Source organism: Lolium rigidum, chromosome 1, assembly GCF_022539505.1.
Source record: "Lolium rigidum isolate FL_2022 chromosome 1, APGP_CSIRO_Lrig_0.1, whole genome shotgun sequence".
Classification (NCBI taxonomy): domain Eukaryota; kingdom Viridiplantae; phylum Streptophyta; class Magnoliopsida; order Poales; family Poaceae; genus Lolium; species Lolium rigidum.
In genome coordinates, this window is record NC_061508.1 from 279874116 (window position 1) to 279891124 (window position 17009).

Consider the following 17009-nt stretch of genomic DNA (forward strand, 5'->3'; position numbering starts at 1 on the left):
CACAGGCCATCTATTACCTAACGCCTCTCGCGATCCCATTGGGCACCATGAAGTTCATCAACAAGATCAAGAGGGCTTTTCTTTGGTCCGCAAAGGAAACGACTACTGGGACGAAATGTAAGGTTAATTGGGAAAAGGTTTGCCGCCCCAAAAATCTGGGGGGTCTTGGGGTAATCCACTTGGAGAAGTTCGCGACGGCGCTACGGTTACGTTGGCCTTGGCTCGAATTGAAGGATCCCTCCAAGATATGGGTGGGCTCCGGAAACCCCTGCTCTGACCATGATATGGAAATCTTCTACGCGGCAACAACGATTACCCTCGGGAATGGGAAGAAGACACCCTTTTGGTTTGCTCCATGGCTCGAGGGGAGGAAACCGATTGACATTGCGCCGCTCATCTTTGCAATCGCAAAGAGAAAAAAATTGGAAGGTCTCGCAGGCGCTATTTGAGGACGCATGGGTCACAAAAATCGCCCTTGAGAGCTCTTTCACCATGGAACACCTCTCCCAGTTCATCGACCTATGGACCCTTATATCAAACATCAGCCTTGTCCTGGAGCAGGAGGATGATATAGTTTGGAAGCTAACTCCGGATGGGCAATACTCGGCGAAGTCAGCTTACGAGCTGCAGTTCATGGGCGCAACTCTATCATCTATGGATAAGACGGTTTGGAAGGATTGGGCTCCCCCGAAGGTGATGTTTTTCGCTTGGTTGGCCAACCAAAATAGGATTTGGACGGCGGGCCGTTTGACTAAACGCGGCTGGCCCAACTGTGGGCTTTGCCCTCTTTGCAAGCAGTGCACAGAAACCATCGACCACCTTTTCGTGCATTGTCGCTACACTACCCGTCTTTGGGGCTTGATCAAGGTGTGGATGGGGCTGAATGATTTGCAACCGGCGCAATGGGCAAACCTGGACATGGCGGCTTGGTGGAGCATGATGGCGGGTGGACGCAAGGCGATGGCTTGTCTCACCTTGTTGGTATCATGGGAGGTGTGGAATGAGAGGAACGCGAGGGTTTTTTGAGCCAAGAATGCGCCGTCCCAAGTTGTTTTTGACAAAATTAAGAAAGAAGGGTGTCTGTGGGTTATAGCAGGTGCCAAAAAATTGGGCGAAATGATGCCGCGAGACTGATGTTTCTACTTTTTTATATGGACCTATGTATGCTACTCTTGCTTGTAAAACTTCTACTTAATTAATAGATTGGGGCAAAGCTTTTGCCCCGTTTCAAAAAAAGGTTAGTATTTAAAAATATTATTGGACAAAGGAAGCTGACGGATGCCCCATGCCCGTACGTCAGAGTTTATGGAAGAGGACCTGACAAGGCCAGCAAATTAAGTAGTGTACACGTTACACGCGCCAATTCCAGCGGAGAGACCAGCTCAGCTTAAGGCGTCCCTGGTGTTTGTTTAAGCAAGACAGCAAGGCGTCTCGTTACGAATGGAAGAAGAATACCAGCGGCGGCTGTGGATTTTGCGATAAAAAAGAACTGCCTCCGTTTCTGAACAAAAGCATACCAGTTGCCGCTGTGGATTTTACGATAACAAAACCCGTGGTTCCCGTGCTTACGCCCGTAGGTTGTTAACATACACTATACCTTTGGCAGTTTGGCTGCTAGCTACTGGATGACAGTCCTCCTGCGTGTTTTGACGGTACGTATACATGTCCATCACTCCCAAAGGTGCAAAGTGATAAGTTGTTACTGTATTATTATATGAGTAGATTGGTTATAATAACATCGATCTCAGATCATTCGCAAAAAAAAAAACGCAAATTATTACACAGAGGGAGTAATATTCAGTTAAGGTATGAAAAATAGTGCTGCGGCTTACGTTAGATGTGAAGTGCGTGTGGCCTAGGTGTTGTTGGATCAGTTCGATGATGTGAAATCCTCCTTTTGGTAAAAAAAAAAAGTTGTGATCCTTCCAGAAGGCTGTGGGTTTTGGACTTTTGGTGATTCGCGTTCGAAAGTATTCATTTTCTGAAACTAATAGTGCAATAGACCCTTTGCCTTCTTCAGACATGATTGGTCATCCAAGGCATTGGGTATGCACGATAAACGCTGTACTATGTCTATGTATGCGCGCTGACTAGGGCAGCATGGTGTACTGGTGAGGTAAAACATCACAAATAGTTGGTCCTATTGATCAATATATACTTGTTAAACGCAAGAAAAACAAAGGCACTTGTATTGATTTATCTATTGCAGTTATGTATGATATATGACAAAATCTGTCTGGTGGAGTGCACCGAGGTAGACACAAAGCAAACAAACCAGACAGATCGACAATACAGACCCTCTCCTTCTCTTTCAGTTTTTTGTGGCAGAAACAGAGACACTGCCCTGATCCGTCTGGGCCTGGATCGATCTATCGATCCCCGATCTCCACAGCCTATCTGCTTCCACTCTTCTGTGGCTTGGAATTTCTGGGCCGCCTTCTGCAACGAGTCGTTTTCCGTGACTCAGAGACTATACGGTGGGATTGATGGACTTGTGATAGCTGTGGCCCAGGAACCCTGGCCCTGGTCCGACTGACACTAGGTATACACCTCAGAGGCAAGAACAATATGATATCTCATGGGGAGAGCCCATGGTAATATTTTTAAGAAGAGTGGTGAGGCAATCAAAATTCGTCTTTAGACAAGAAGCGAACCCTCATGGGGAGAGCCCATGGTAATATTTTTAAGAAGAGTGGTGAGGCAATCAAAATTCGTCTTTAGACAAGAAGCGAACCCTGACCGGCCGGGAGTGCCACTGCATGTCCGACCACTAGGCTATGCCTTAGTTCTCGAGGCAAGAACAATAGTAGTTTTGACACATTATTTATAGTTAATTTATAGCTAGCAGACACAATAGTAAACTATAAAAAGTGTAGTACTTTTATAATATAAGATTCACTTTTTAGTCTCACAAAGTGTCTAGTAGCACGTGCTAGAACTGACTTTTGCATTAGAGGCCACTTCATTTCTCTCACCTAATCTTGCTCAATAAGAATATAATATTTTGTATTTTACAACCTGCTGACTAGATTTTATTGTACTTACTCTCGTTGCCTCTATTTGACCCATCAAGCGTGGCTAAACGAGTCAACGTCTGAAGGAAATCGTATCTTGGCCAGACCACCTCACACCACATCCTCTTCAACATCCCTTGTCTTCGGGTTGGAACGAGATCCTCTGACATTGTGGCAACTACTGCAGAGGGACGTTGATCAATATGGTTCGTTCGATGCGCATCTGACCGTGGCAGCTCGTGGCTCTAGAAACGCAGCGACGCGAGTCAGCCGATGCCCAGTTCAAAAAAGAGTAGACAGAAACAGCGCTCCAGCTACCAAATTTCCCCTTCACTCGCCATCGCTATTGCCTCCCCTCGTCGCGATTCACTCGCCGGCATACCCTGCTCCACGGTCGTGGCCGGATGCACGACGCCGTTGTGGCCAGCTCCCGTGTCGTCCTGGTCGCCGCGCTATAGCTCTAGCTCGGCGCGCTAGGCTTGAGAAAGAGCGTTCTAGCTTAGAAAAAGGGCGCGGCAAGACGAGCAGGAAGAAACTGTTATTTTTGTGATCCAAATTCATATTCTAAAGGGAGGCTAACTTCTGACGAGCGGAGCGAGGCCCGTCGCCGGAGGCTTGGGCCGAAGCGTAGCGTAGTCAGAAGTTAGCCCATATGTCGTGCCCTACAGGGACGCCTGCGGGGGGTGCGGGGGCGGCAGCCCCCGTGCATGGATCGTTGCCACCGCCTATTTATATTCCCCGTAAGCCGCCGCTAGGGTTATCATCGCATCATTGTACACCCACGGCGTTTGTAAACACCACCGAAATAGTGAAGTTTTGCTGACTGGCGCCCGTGGTTTTTCCCTTGTGTGTTGCAAGGGTTTTCCACGTTAAAATCTCGTGTCCCCTGCAGTGTTTTTCTTTTCGTTCTTCGTTTTTGTGCATCTCATTTATAACAGAAACGGCGCCAGAAGGAGATCGCCAGGACGAGAAGCGGATTCACTGCTCTGCTCCTCGCTGCTTTGCTCGTCAATCTCAGGTTCTTACTAGTCTGCCTTTCTCCATTTCTCTCCATGGATTGGTAAATGAAATGAAGATTTCTTCTAGGTAGATGGAATCAGTGCGAAGAATACTGTGTTACAATTGCAATTTAGTTCAGCTCAAGTTCAGCTGTGGATGCCATTTAGTTTATTAGTTAGGAACGACAGATGGCATTCAGAATACTGCATATGTACATAGCAACTGAAGTTCTTATTCAGTCATAATATTGAATTACAACAACAGTTCCAAATTCAGTTGACAACGCTTCCTACAGTACACAGCTATTCCAAATTCAGCTAACTATGTCCAGCATGCTGCATGCGTAATGGAGGCGGCAACACAAAGGATGAGCTCGGCAGCCACGAATCGGTCTCCTGCTCCTTCACTCGCCATCCTCGAGCCTGGTTTAGATGACCTCGAGGGCCTGGTGCACAGCCGGCCACCACTGCGGAGCTAGGAGTGCCGGTGAGCGAGGCGCCAGGGCGACAGCATCGCCGAGTGTCTATAGCGCAGCGACCAGGACGACACAGTATCTGGCGACAACTGCGTCGTCCATTCTGTTAGAATTTAATTAGTTTTAATTAAATGGGTCAATTCTTGCTTGTAACTGTAATATTTATAGCCACTTAATTAGGGAACCATCAGTAGGCAGTTATTCCCCGGAGCGACGCCTCCCAGAGAATCGACTTAATCACGTCGGTTCCCTCCCTATATATATATAAAATCTTCATCAATCAATACAAGTGATTTCATTCCAATCATTGTTTCTCTTTCTCTCTTCTAACCTTAACACGTTACCAGCACATAGATTCTACCAGTAGAGTTTATCGGGATCCACCAGCAAAAAGGTGAGAAAAGAACCATGCCTCCTGGACTCCTATCTCTGTACCTTCGACTGCTTTCACGGGGGTACCCCTTTCATGGTGTTGCGGCACTACTGGTACACGGCGACGCTGTCCGGCAACGCCTTGGACTATATGAGAACCTCAAAATGAGCTACATAATATCCAATTATTAAGGAAACTTAGCTTCATGCAAATCATGACCAATAAAATTGATTTATAGGCAACATGTGCTACGGGTTGGATGTACGTGTAGTACAATCTCAACAATAGAGATGGTACCTTTTTAAATACTTAGTCCTCATCCATTGGACTGAATCCCGTATATATCTATATATCGAATTAGAGACTTTCGATTGTGGAAATCTTTATCAAATATATAAAAGACATTCAATCTTATTCATACTAGAGTGCTGATAAAATATATTGTGAAATACAATATATATGTTCTATTACAATAACAAAATGGACATGAATAAATCGTTCACTAAGGAGATAATGGGACTAGTTAAAGTCTTCAAACATGTCGGTTAAGGCATACTCAATGATCATGTTCTCCGTGCCCATAGGGTCTTGTGACCGTTAGAGAGTCATGGTGTTGCAATGTTCAGGAGGAACATCTTGCAAACTAGCTCCATTAATATCATATCATCTGGATGAAGGTTGAAGTTGGCTTCAAACCTTTTACCTTGAGGTACTTTGCGTTCCGGGGATTGCTGGTAGAAAATTGCCAGATGCTTCGGGGTCTTGCACTTCTTAGTAGGATGCGTGTAGCACCCACACTTATCACAAAGCTTAGTTTTTTTAAACTTTGACTTTGCAGTGCCTTTCCCATAGTCTGAGTTTTCAAGCTTCCTGTTCCGGTTGCGCTTTCGCTTACCATAGAAGTTTGATGACTTTCCTTTGAAAGTATCATCAAACTTGCATCCGTTCACGACGTTCATATGAACTTCGGGCAAAGGTTGGGAACCAGCCCGGCGCTGAAAGCCATTCTTAGCGAGTAGCTCATCATGTTTTTCAGCCTGAAGTAGGATATGAATAAGGTCGGAATAAACTTGGTAGCCGCGAGCACGGTATTGCTGTTGGAGTTCAGATGAGAGCATTGTAGAGAGGGTTTTCTCTATCTTCTTCGCATCAGTAGGTTCCTTCCCACAAAAGCGTAGCTTGGAACTTATCTTATGAACCTCATGGTTGTAATCCCCAACGGCCCTTGTCCTCCCTCTGTCCAGCCCGACGTCCGCCTCTCCGTCAAGCAGCCGCGGGCGTCGCTCAGAGACATGGAGCCCGGCCGCTCTCGAGCTGTCGAACAGCCGAGCGGACGGCGCTGTGCCGGCACCCGCCTCCCCGGTGACTCCTCTGACGAGGGAATCCGCGGTGAGAGCTGATACGTCCAAAACGTATCTACTTTCCCGAACACTTTTGCTATTGTTTTGCCTCTAATTTGTGTATTTTGGATGCAACTAACACGGACTAACGCTGTTTTCAGCAGAAATGTTCTGGTGTCTCGTTTTTGTGCAGAAATCCAACTTTCAGGAAAAACCTCGGGAATTTGACGAAAGGCCCTATTTTCCCAGAATAATGACGGAGCCAGAAGGACAAATCAAGTGGAGGCACGAGGGCCCCACACCATAAGGCGGCGCGGCCTAGGGGGGCCCGCGCGGCCCTATGGTGTGGCCCCCTCGGCTGGCCTCCGACGCCCCCTTCGGACTACTTATTCGCCTCGACCTAAAAACGCACGGCGAGAAGTCGAAGTCGCCAGAAACCCTCCAGAACGCCGCCACATCGCGAAACTCCATCTCGGGAGCCAGAACTCTCCGTTCTGGCACTCCGCCGGGACGGGGAATTGGAGGAGATCATCGCCATCATCACCGCCAACGCCTCTCCATCGACCAGCCAGGATTCCCCCATCCATGTGTGAGTAATTCCCCGCTTGTAGGCTGAAGGGGATGGTAGGGATTGGATGAGATTGGTCATGTAATAGCATAAGATTGTTAGGGCATAGTGCCTAGTGTCCGTAATTGGTACTTTGATGATATTGTTGCAACTTGTTATGCTTAATGCTTGTCACTAGGGCCCGAGTGCCATGATCTCAGATCTGAACATGTTATTATTTCATCATGATATTCATTGTTTATGGTCTTACCTGCAAGTTCTATACACATGTCGCTGTCCGGAACCAATGGCTCCGAAGTGACAAGAATCGGGACAACCGGAGGGGATGGTAGTGACGTGAGGATCACATGTGTTCACGGAGTGTTAATTCTTTGCTCCGGTACACTATTAAAAGGAGTACCTTAATATCCAGTAGTTTCCCTTGAGGTCCGGCTGCCACCGGCTGGTAGGACAAAAGATGTTGTGCAAGTTTCTCATTGCGAGCACGTACGACTATAATTGGAACACATGCCTATTGATTGCTTTGTACTTGGATACCGTTTTATTATTATCTGTAAATGCCCTGCTATGATTATTACATGAGTTTCTCTCATCCATGCAACGCCCGTCATCCGTCCCCGTGCCTACAGTATTTTAATCCTGCTGTTTACTAAAATCACTACTGCTATCTTTATTACTCGCTCTTTGTTATTTCACTACGCTCTTCGCTATAAAACTGTTACTACTGATAAACTCTTGCAAGCAAGTCTGTTTCCAGGTGCAGCTGAATTGACAACTCCGTTGTTAAGGCTTTCAAGTATTCTTTGTCTCCCCTTGTGTCGAATCAATAAATTGGGTTTTACTTCCCTCGAAGACTGTTGCGATCCCCTATACTTGTGGGTCATCAAGACTATTTTCTGGCGCCGTTGCCGGGGAGCATAGCTTTATTTGGAAGTTCACTTGGTTGATATTGTTCGCTGCAAATTCTCCATCATGGGTAAACCTCGCGATACTAAGGTCGCCATATTACCATCCACTACAAGAAAAGGTACAACTCTGAGTACCTCTGCTGCTCTTGATTCACCATCTGTGATTGATAAACTTGTTTCACCGACACATGCTTCAAATGCTGGTACTTCTGTTGAATCTGAAAATTCTCATAATACTGATAATATTTCTGTTGTGCTTGATGATAGTGGTTCATTGGGAACTTTTCTAGATGCTACAATTGCTAGGTCTAGACAAATAGAAAATACTGAAACTCCTGATGTTACTACACCTGTTAATTCACCTGAACTTGAATACTCTAGTGATGATCTTGATGAAGATTATGTGGAACTTGATGATGATTTTATTGAAAAATGCAATGCTACTACCGATGCAAGAAAAATTAAAAAGTTGCTTGCAGAACATACTCGTTAGATATAAAGCTGTCTCCTTATCCTAAATTTGCCACATCTCCTATAAACATTAAGGATAAAGATTATGATTTTTCTCTTGATCTATCTCATATAGCTATTATTGAGAAAACACCCTTTTGTGGTACTGAAAAAGAAAGTGTTGTTGAACACATGACTGAGTTATCTACTCTGAGTAGCTTGTTTTCTGATGATGTTAAGATGCGTACTTACTTTGTTGCTAAATTTTTTCCATTCTCATTAAAGGATGACGCTAAAACTTGGTATAATAATTTGCCACCTAGTTCTATTAAAAGTCCAAAAGAATTGCTTAATGTTTTCTTCCGGAAATACTTTCCTGCTAGTGCTCAACATGCTGCTTTGCAGAGAGTTTATAATTTTGATCAGGAAGATGGAGAGAAATTGCCTGAGGCTTGGGCGAGATTTTGCTCTCTTATTAGAGCTCTGCCTGACCATGATTTAGAAAAGCATGATTTACTTGATATATTTTATAGTGGACTAACCATTGAATCTAGGGCATACATGGATAATTGTGCTGGTTGTGTTTTCAGGAAAAGAACTCCAGACGAAGCTGAAGAATTATTGGCTAAAATAGGCCGAAATCATGATGATTGGACTACGCCTGAACCAACTCCAACGCCAATATTGAAGAAGAGGGGTATGATTAAATTGAATGATGAAGATATGAGGGAAGCTAAGAAGTCTCTTAAGGAGAAAGGTATTAAATCTGAAGATGTGAAGAATCTACCTCCCATAGAAGATATATGTGAGACAATTCCCCCTTCATCCATGATTGAGGTAAATTCCCTACAGCGCTTTACTAGGGAAGATATTCCGTATTCAAAACCTCCTGCGCAATGCTTAGATGAGTTTGATAATTATATTGTTAAGCAAGAAAATTTTAATATGAGAGTAGAGAATCATTTAATGGAAAATTCTAGAGCTATTAGTGAATTGCATGATATTGTCGAGAGAACCTCCAATGATGTTAAGATGCTTGTTAAACATTTTCATATGGTTCAAACTCAAATTGATCAACTCACTAAAGTGCAAAATGACTTGTTAGGAAATAATGCTAAAGAAAAACATGCTTATGAAGTAACAACTAGAGGTGGTGTCTCTACCCGGGATCCTCTATATCCCGAAGGACATCCCAAAAGAATTGAACAAGATTCTCAACGCATTGAACCTAGAGCTCCTTCTAAGAAAAAGAAGAAGAAACATAAAAATGTTGTAGAATCCTCCGAACCTGTTAATGATCCTAATAGTATTTCTATTTCGATGCTGAAGCCGAAAGTGGTAATGAACATGATAAAGATAATGATAAGAATGATACTCACGATAAAGAAGAGGTTGAAGAAGAACCCGAAAAGCATGCTAAAAATAAAAAGTATACTAAAGAAGATTTTATTGCTGAGAAACATGGTAATGAAAGAGAACCTTGGGTACAAAAGCAAATGCCTTTTCCTGCTAAGAAACTAAAATCAAAGGAAGAAGAACACTATAATAAATTTTGTGATTGGATGAAACCTTTATTCTTGCAAATCCCTTTGACTGATGCTATTAAATTGCCTCCTTATTCAAAGTATATGAAAGATATTGTTACTAACAAAAGGAAAATCCCGAATGAGGAAATTTCCACTATGCTTGCTAATTACTCTTTCAACGGTAAGGTTCCAAAGAAGTTGGGTGACCCAGGTATACCTACTATTCCTTGTTCTATTAAGAATAATTATGTTAAAACTGCTCTATGTGACTTGGGAGCCGGTGTTAGTGTTATGCATTTTTCTCTTTATAAGAGACTTTACTTAGATAAGTTGATACCTACTGATATATCTTTGCAAATGGCTGATAAATCTACTCGCTATTCCTGTTGGTATATGTGAGGATGTTCTGTTCAAGTTACTAATAACTGCTTGATATTAACTGATTTTGTTGTGTTGGAAATGCCTGAAGATGATAATATGTCTATTATTCTTGGGAGACCTTTTCTTAACACCGCAGGGGCTGTTATTGATTGCAATAAAGGAAAGGTTACTTTCAATGTTGATGATAAGGAGCACACCGTCTATTTCCCCAAGAGGATTGAAAAAGCGTGCGGAGTTAATACTATTTCTAATGTGAGAAGTATCAAAGTTGGAACTATCGATTGCCCTATATATGAGCCTAAAGAAGAATATCAAACTCTTGTGTTTGGATCCATATCAATACAATTCAAGGTAACATGATTGATTTGAGGTTTATTTCTTCTTATGCTATGTAAAATTTATTTGGTGGCAAGACTTGATCAACCTTGTTAACAAATACCTTTTATATGCATAGAGGAGGTAAACAACATCTCTTTCTTCCTCCATTTGTTTTAGTTGCTGTAGCACTTTTATTTTTCAAAGTTTCTTAGTTAATTAGGGATTTCAAATTTTTCCTGGCCAGTAATAATAAACTTAAGGGATTTCTATTTTCGTGCCCTCAGGTCCTTAGTTGTACTCAGTTTTCCCCAGCTCCTTAGTTTTTCCTCAGTTTTCCCCAAGCCCTTGTTTGAAACCCGCGAGAGCGGCTCGGACGGCGGGATTCCCGTTTAGTTGACGTTCGTCACGTGTGGGGCCGCGTCTTGTGGGGCCGAGTCGTGTGGGCCCGCGTCGCGTGGGGCTGGTAGAAAGGGACCGCGTGGGACGGGACGAGAAGCGTTTGGTTGCACGTGAGCAGGAGCTGGGTTCTGTCTCTCTCGGCCCCAAATTGGCATTATTAAGTGCACCTTTTTCCCCTCTTTCTCTCTCGTCCTTTTCACCAAATTAGTATAAAATCTAGAGAAGCTTGCATTTCTGACTTTCTTCAATTATTTGTCCCTTTTGGCCCTCGTTGTTTGCCCAATATGGCAGCAAATCTAGTCCTCCCTCCGGTCCATATGCATGTAGTTAAATCTAGAAGCAAATCTCCAGGATAATGTACGATAAATTCACGATCATAGTAAATCAAGAAAACTAAGTACGGCCAACAAAATATAGTAGACTAGGGATAGATAATCCCTAGATAATATGGATAGATAATATGCTGCATACACAGCAGCCAACATAGTAACAGGTTCTTCACAGCACCATCATACTAACATAACAACAAGGGATCCCTAGCTAACAACAAAGGGATCCCAACAACAAACTAGGAGGCAGCAGCAGCAGCACACGTCCAGGACTCCGCCTACCCCATCCGGCTCTCCCTCCACTTGTTGCTCTTGCTCCCCTTGGGAGCCTTGGGCTTGAGCGGAGGCATGCGCCCGGCGGAGATCTCCACCCGGCCGCAAGCTGCGGAGGTGCATGCCGAGAGCCCCGTGCTTGGCGCGGAAGGAGTGGACGTTCACCGTCGTGCCGACCTTGGGGAAGGTGTTGCTGATGTTCTCGGCATGCGTGACGAGGCGGTTGAAGTCCGTGGCGCCGAGTCTCCCGGTGCAGAAGGGGCACCTGTACACCTCCTTGGCAAAGTAGGAGATGTACTGGCCGACCTGCAGCCTCCGCAGCACTTGGCGAGTCTTGACGTCCTCCTCCTCTTCGTCGCTGCCGACGTCGCTGCCAGACATCTGATCCATATCAAACAGAAACTAGTGAATGAGTTGCAACGATGACTAACGTACATGATAACAAAGTTAAGAAAAACAGAGTCAGCCTCGGTTAGAGTGGACATGATTATATATCTACGGGGAAGGTGTAAGCGAACTAAAGCTCATGCACAACAGATTTGTACACAGCAATGGTTCGCTGAACCCTCCCTCGTAAAAATTTGTGCCCAACCATTCATCATAGGCAAAGAAACAGATTCTAGATCTGAACTAGATCCGAACTTGAACATATTCGAGATTATTTGCAAAATTAAACGGTTGATATCTTTTGATTAGTGCATAAAATAACCGATTGAGATCCCATGATTACTTGCATAAATTAACCGATTGAGATCCAATATTACTTGCATAAATTAACCGAACAGCCGAACCCCAAATCTTAAACGAAATCAAGAAGTGATCAAAACAAAATGGAATAAAATCGGCGCAAATATTAGCCCAATACTCATCCATCTACAGATCCATCTACACCAGCAAAAATAGGGTTCAAAAAGGAATGGGGAACAAAAAAGGAAGCAAACCGTAGTTACCTCGTTCCATGGGTCCTCCAGGGAGGTGTCGTAGGGGTTCGGGGGCGGGACGTACGGCACGGGGTCGTAGGGGTCCCATCCCGCCGGGATCTGACTGCCACCGGCGGCAGCAGCCTCCGATGCACCGACGATGGCGGCGGCGGCGGCATCGTCCGTCGAGGGGACGGGGCCGAACATGGAGGCGTCGCGCTTCGAGCCAACCTCGACGATGGGATTGGCATTCTCCTTGTCCATCTCTCCGGCGGAGGAAGAGGAAGAGGGAGAGGGAGAGGGGGTTTTTGCTTTGTAGAAGATGATGGGACGTGAGAGAGTTGGCGATGCGTGAGCGAGTGAGAGTGACACAGACAGTGCGAGGAGGCGTCTATAAAGGCGAGGGGTGGTTAATGCGACCCGCGTCCCTACGCGTGCACGGGTGCACGTCCGCACGTCTTGGACTTCCGCAACGCGACACGCGTCCACGATTGCACGTCTCGACTTCTCCACCGCGACCCGCGTCTACGCGTCAACAATTGCACGTGTCCTCGAGTCTAACCCTGGAAATTTAGATATACTCAGGTATACCCTCGAGTCTTATACTAGCATTTTTTGTGTGCTCAATTTTCCCCTCGAGTGCTAATACTGGCTAGTGCAATATACTCAGTTTTACCCTTAAGTGGCTGGTCAACAGAGAGTCAACAAATGGGATTAACTAGTTAAATGAGTCATTTAATGTGCAAAAAAATCCTAAAAAGAGTGGCACTTACTCATGGAGTCTTTACCACAAATTGCCACTTCTCAAATCATAGATAAATCAAGTTTTACCACAAATTGCCACTTCTCAAATCACCTAGTAGCTATGAAGGTGCATGGTTTTCCACAATAAGCCCTTCCCAAAACAGCTTCCCCCAAATCATACTTTGTCTAAATGAGGCCACAATTCTCACACTGATGTATATTGGTATTGCAAATAGTTTGAGGTAGGCCAAGATGGGTTTCATTGTACAAAACACGCATTTTCCATTTTTTAAATCTCATATTTGAATCCCTTAGTCTATTTACTACTCAGGTGCCCTTGGTTTCTTGATAGTACTCAGTTTTGCCCTCTCTCTTCACAAATTCTCGCAGACGTGCATCATCGCTCTGATTAGTCTAGCCCATGTCACGCGGATCGTGCCCACCGACCGTTGATCGTATGATATAGGGAACGGGCAGGATAACCCCTCTCTCTCTGTTGGCGGTTAATTAGCTTCCACCCTCTAATTATGCTGAAGGGCGGTTTTACGTATTATTTTTCACGCGCTAAAAATTATAAACTGTTTTAGGCGTTATTTTTCACGCAAAAAATGATAAACCATCACCGATTTGTTGTTACCATTACTTTTCACGCAAAAAAATGATAAACCATCACCGATTTGTTGTTGCCATTACTTTTCACGCAAAAAAATGATAAACCATCAACAATTTGTTGTAGCCATTACTTTTCACGCAAAAAAATGATAAACCATCAACAATTTGTTGTAGCCATTACTTTTCACGCAAAAAAAATGATAAACCATCACCGATTTGTTGTTGCCATTACTTTTCACGCAAAAAATGATAAACCATCAACAATTTGTTGTAGCCATTACTTTTCACGCAAAAAATGATAAACCATCATCAATTTGTTGTAGCCATTACTTTTCACGCAAAAAATGATAAACCATCAACAATTTGTTGTTGCCATTACTTTTCACGCAAAAAATATGATAAACCATTACCGATTTGTTGTTGCCATTACTTTTCACGCAAAAAAATGATAAACCATCAACAATTTGTTGTAGCCATTACTTTTCACGCTAGAAAAAACCTAATTTGTTACAAAAGCTGGTTTCGAGTGAGACCTAACCAAGTTTGGCATACATGATGGCATACCTATAACAACAAGGAATATCTAAAAGGGAAAGTTTCAGAAAATTTAGGGTGAAAATGATGCCATACATGATGCTGTTTTTCGAGGTTTTGACCTGAAAATCAATTGGGTATTGTAAAGGGAAATAAAAAGTTCGAAAAATCTAAAAACGAAACAATCTATCTATCTATGTATAGAAGATCAGATGTATGAAATTTGAGGTTATTTAGAGAAGGTAGAAAAAATCACCTTGTTAGAAAAGCTGGTTTCAGCGAGACGAAACGGCATGCGCTTAAGCAAAGTGATTTTTTCGAACATATCCAAATGACCCCAAATTTTCCATACATGATGCCATACGTGTAACAACAAGGAGCCCTATCTAAAAAGTGTCAAAAAAGTTTGCCCAACCGTATAGCTCTATCGAAAAGAACCTCACCATGGCGCTAGTATAATTTTGGGATAGTTACAAACTTTCGTTACCTAACCTTCAACATGAAACTTGTTTCAAATTCATTTTGGCCTACAAGAAACAAATCCCAACTTGATTCGAGCACCACAGCCTCCAAACGATGCCGATGCCGATATCGGCATGGTCGAACGGCTATGCTCGCCGCCATCTGCTAGGTCAACGTCGGGATGCACCCTCAATCCCGTCCCCTCATTCGATCACCGACACACCGGAGATACCGCCGAGGCCAATGCCGAACGTACATGCCGATGCCAATGCCGATCATGCATGCACGCCGCTGTGGGCACGGCCACGCCGACCCGCTATGCTGGACGCCACAGACCGCCGCGAGGTCTTTCCCTTCGCCACCACACTCTCCTAGCACCCACCTATACACGCCGGAAAGGAGAGACACTAGTTTTCTCTACATTGCTCGCGTTCGTGTCCGACACGGTCGGTCAAAGTTTTGAGGTGGTCGTCGATGTCGTCGACCATTTCTTCTCTTCTTTGCATGGTTAAACGCGTCTAGTTCATATCTATCTAATGCGTCCGGTCTCGCCTCATGCAGTTCTTTGTGGACGTCGATCTCATCTCGGCACCCCGCATGCCACCTCCTCCGTGCCATCGCTCGTAGAGCTCCGTTTAAAAATCTAATCCTACCCGTGTATTGCCCCTTGTATCGGCGTCATGGCCCCACTTGTCATTTGATATACCGAAGCCCCACTCGTTCGCGTTTTGGTCGGGGATACGGCGATGCTTACGGTCAAACAAAGATGGATGGTCTGACGTGTCTTTGCAGGCTCTACGTGGCCCCACTAGTTAGAAGATAACGGTCAACCGTCGGGCAACCGGCCGTTACATCACGTGTGATGGTTTCAGACAAACGCTTGGGTAAAACTGAGGAAAAACTAAGGAGCTGGGGAAAACTGAGCACAACTAAGGACCCGAGGGCACGAAAATAGAAAACTCTAAACTTAATACCCAGAAATGTGCATTTTTCAAAGTTTTCAAAAATTCGCGAAAATTACACCGTTGGTCCTATTTTTCGATGAGGCACCTGGGAGCACCAGAGGATGACCTGTGGGGCACCACAGGGTGCCACACCACAGGCCGGCGCGGCCAAGGAGGGGGGCGCGCCACCCTGTGGTGTGGGCCCCTCCTTGCCCCACTTCTTCATCTCTTCCTCCCAGCATCTTCTCTCTCCCGAAAAAACTCGAACCAACTTTCTCTCACTCGCGTTTTTGCTCAAGAGCTCAGGATTTTTCGATCTCTTTGCTCAGCCCAGATTTCTGTCCGAAATTTGGCATATTTGCTCTCCGGTATGTGACTCCTCCGCCTATCCAAGTAGAATTTTGTTTGGTTGAGTATATCTTGAATATTTTGCTGCTGTAGGTAACATGTTTAGTGATCTTGCATGCTTGTTCTATGTGGTAAAAACTAGTTTTGATGCATAATTAGTACTCTAGCAAGTTCCTATGGTAGTTTCCCTCAATTATATGTCACCAAATCAAGTTTTATATTGTTTGTTGAAAATTTCAGAAAAGAGATGAAGAAGTTCAAATTTGGAGAATTGTTCAAGAAAGGAACAACCAGCACCGGGAGGCCTTCTAGGACCGCCACCCAAATTAGGCGGTCGTACAATGAGGACATCATCGCGCCTAGCTTCGCGCCCGAAGAGGACAATGGGCCTCCTAATGCTTCATCCTTCCCATGTTATGATTTTCTGACAAATGCGGGGATATTGGATGATTTCTTCACCCTTGTCAACAGGGCGGGTTTAGCCACCTACGTTGGAGATGAAAGGGAGCAATACTACATGCTCACCAAAATTCTCGTCGAGAGCTTCAAGTTCCAAAACTCGCAATATAATCCGACGGTTGCATTCAAGATCTATGGTAATCCCGTTACTATGGAATTGGAAGAATTTTGTCGTGCATTGGATATTGCCCCTGTAGGTACATCAAGGAGGATTGATGACAACCCCGAGACTTGTTGGAGCTCTATCGAGGGATCACCAATGATGATCTGTCGCACCATTCAGCGGGGTAAGATAAGGAACATTCAACTCCCCGCCATTAAATATTTTGCATATTACATTGCTACTAGCATACTTGGTAGGGAGAACACTAGCAATATTTCTAGTTACCATCTTGCTTTCTTGAATATTGCACTTACTGGACGGACATCTTATCATCTTGGCTCTCTTATTGCTCGCCGCATGTCTAACAGGGGGCCTATTTTTGGAGGAACTATTGCACTGCGCATTTTAACATATTTAGAGCTTCCTATTGATTCTAATGATGTGCCATTAACCCCTAGGAGGCTTGATATTACTGCTATGAAAAGCCATCATTTTGTTACCACTGATTCCACTGTAGATAACATGGTCTA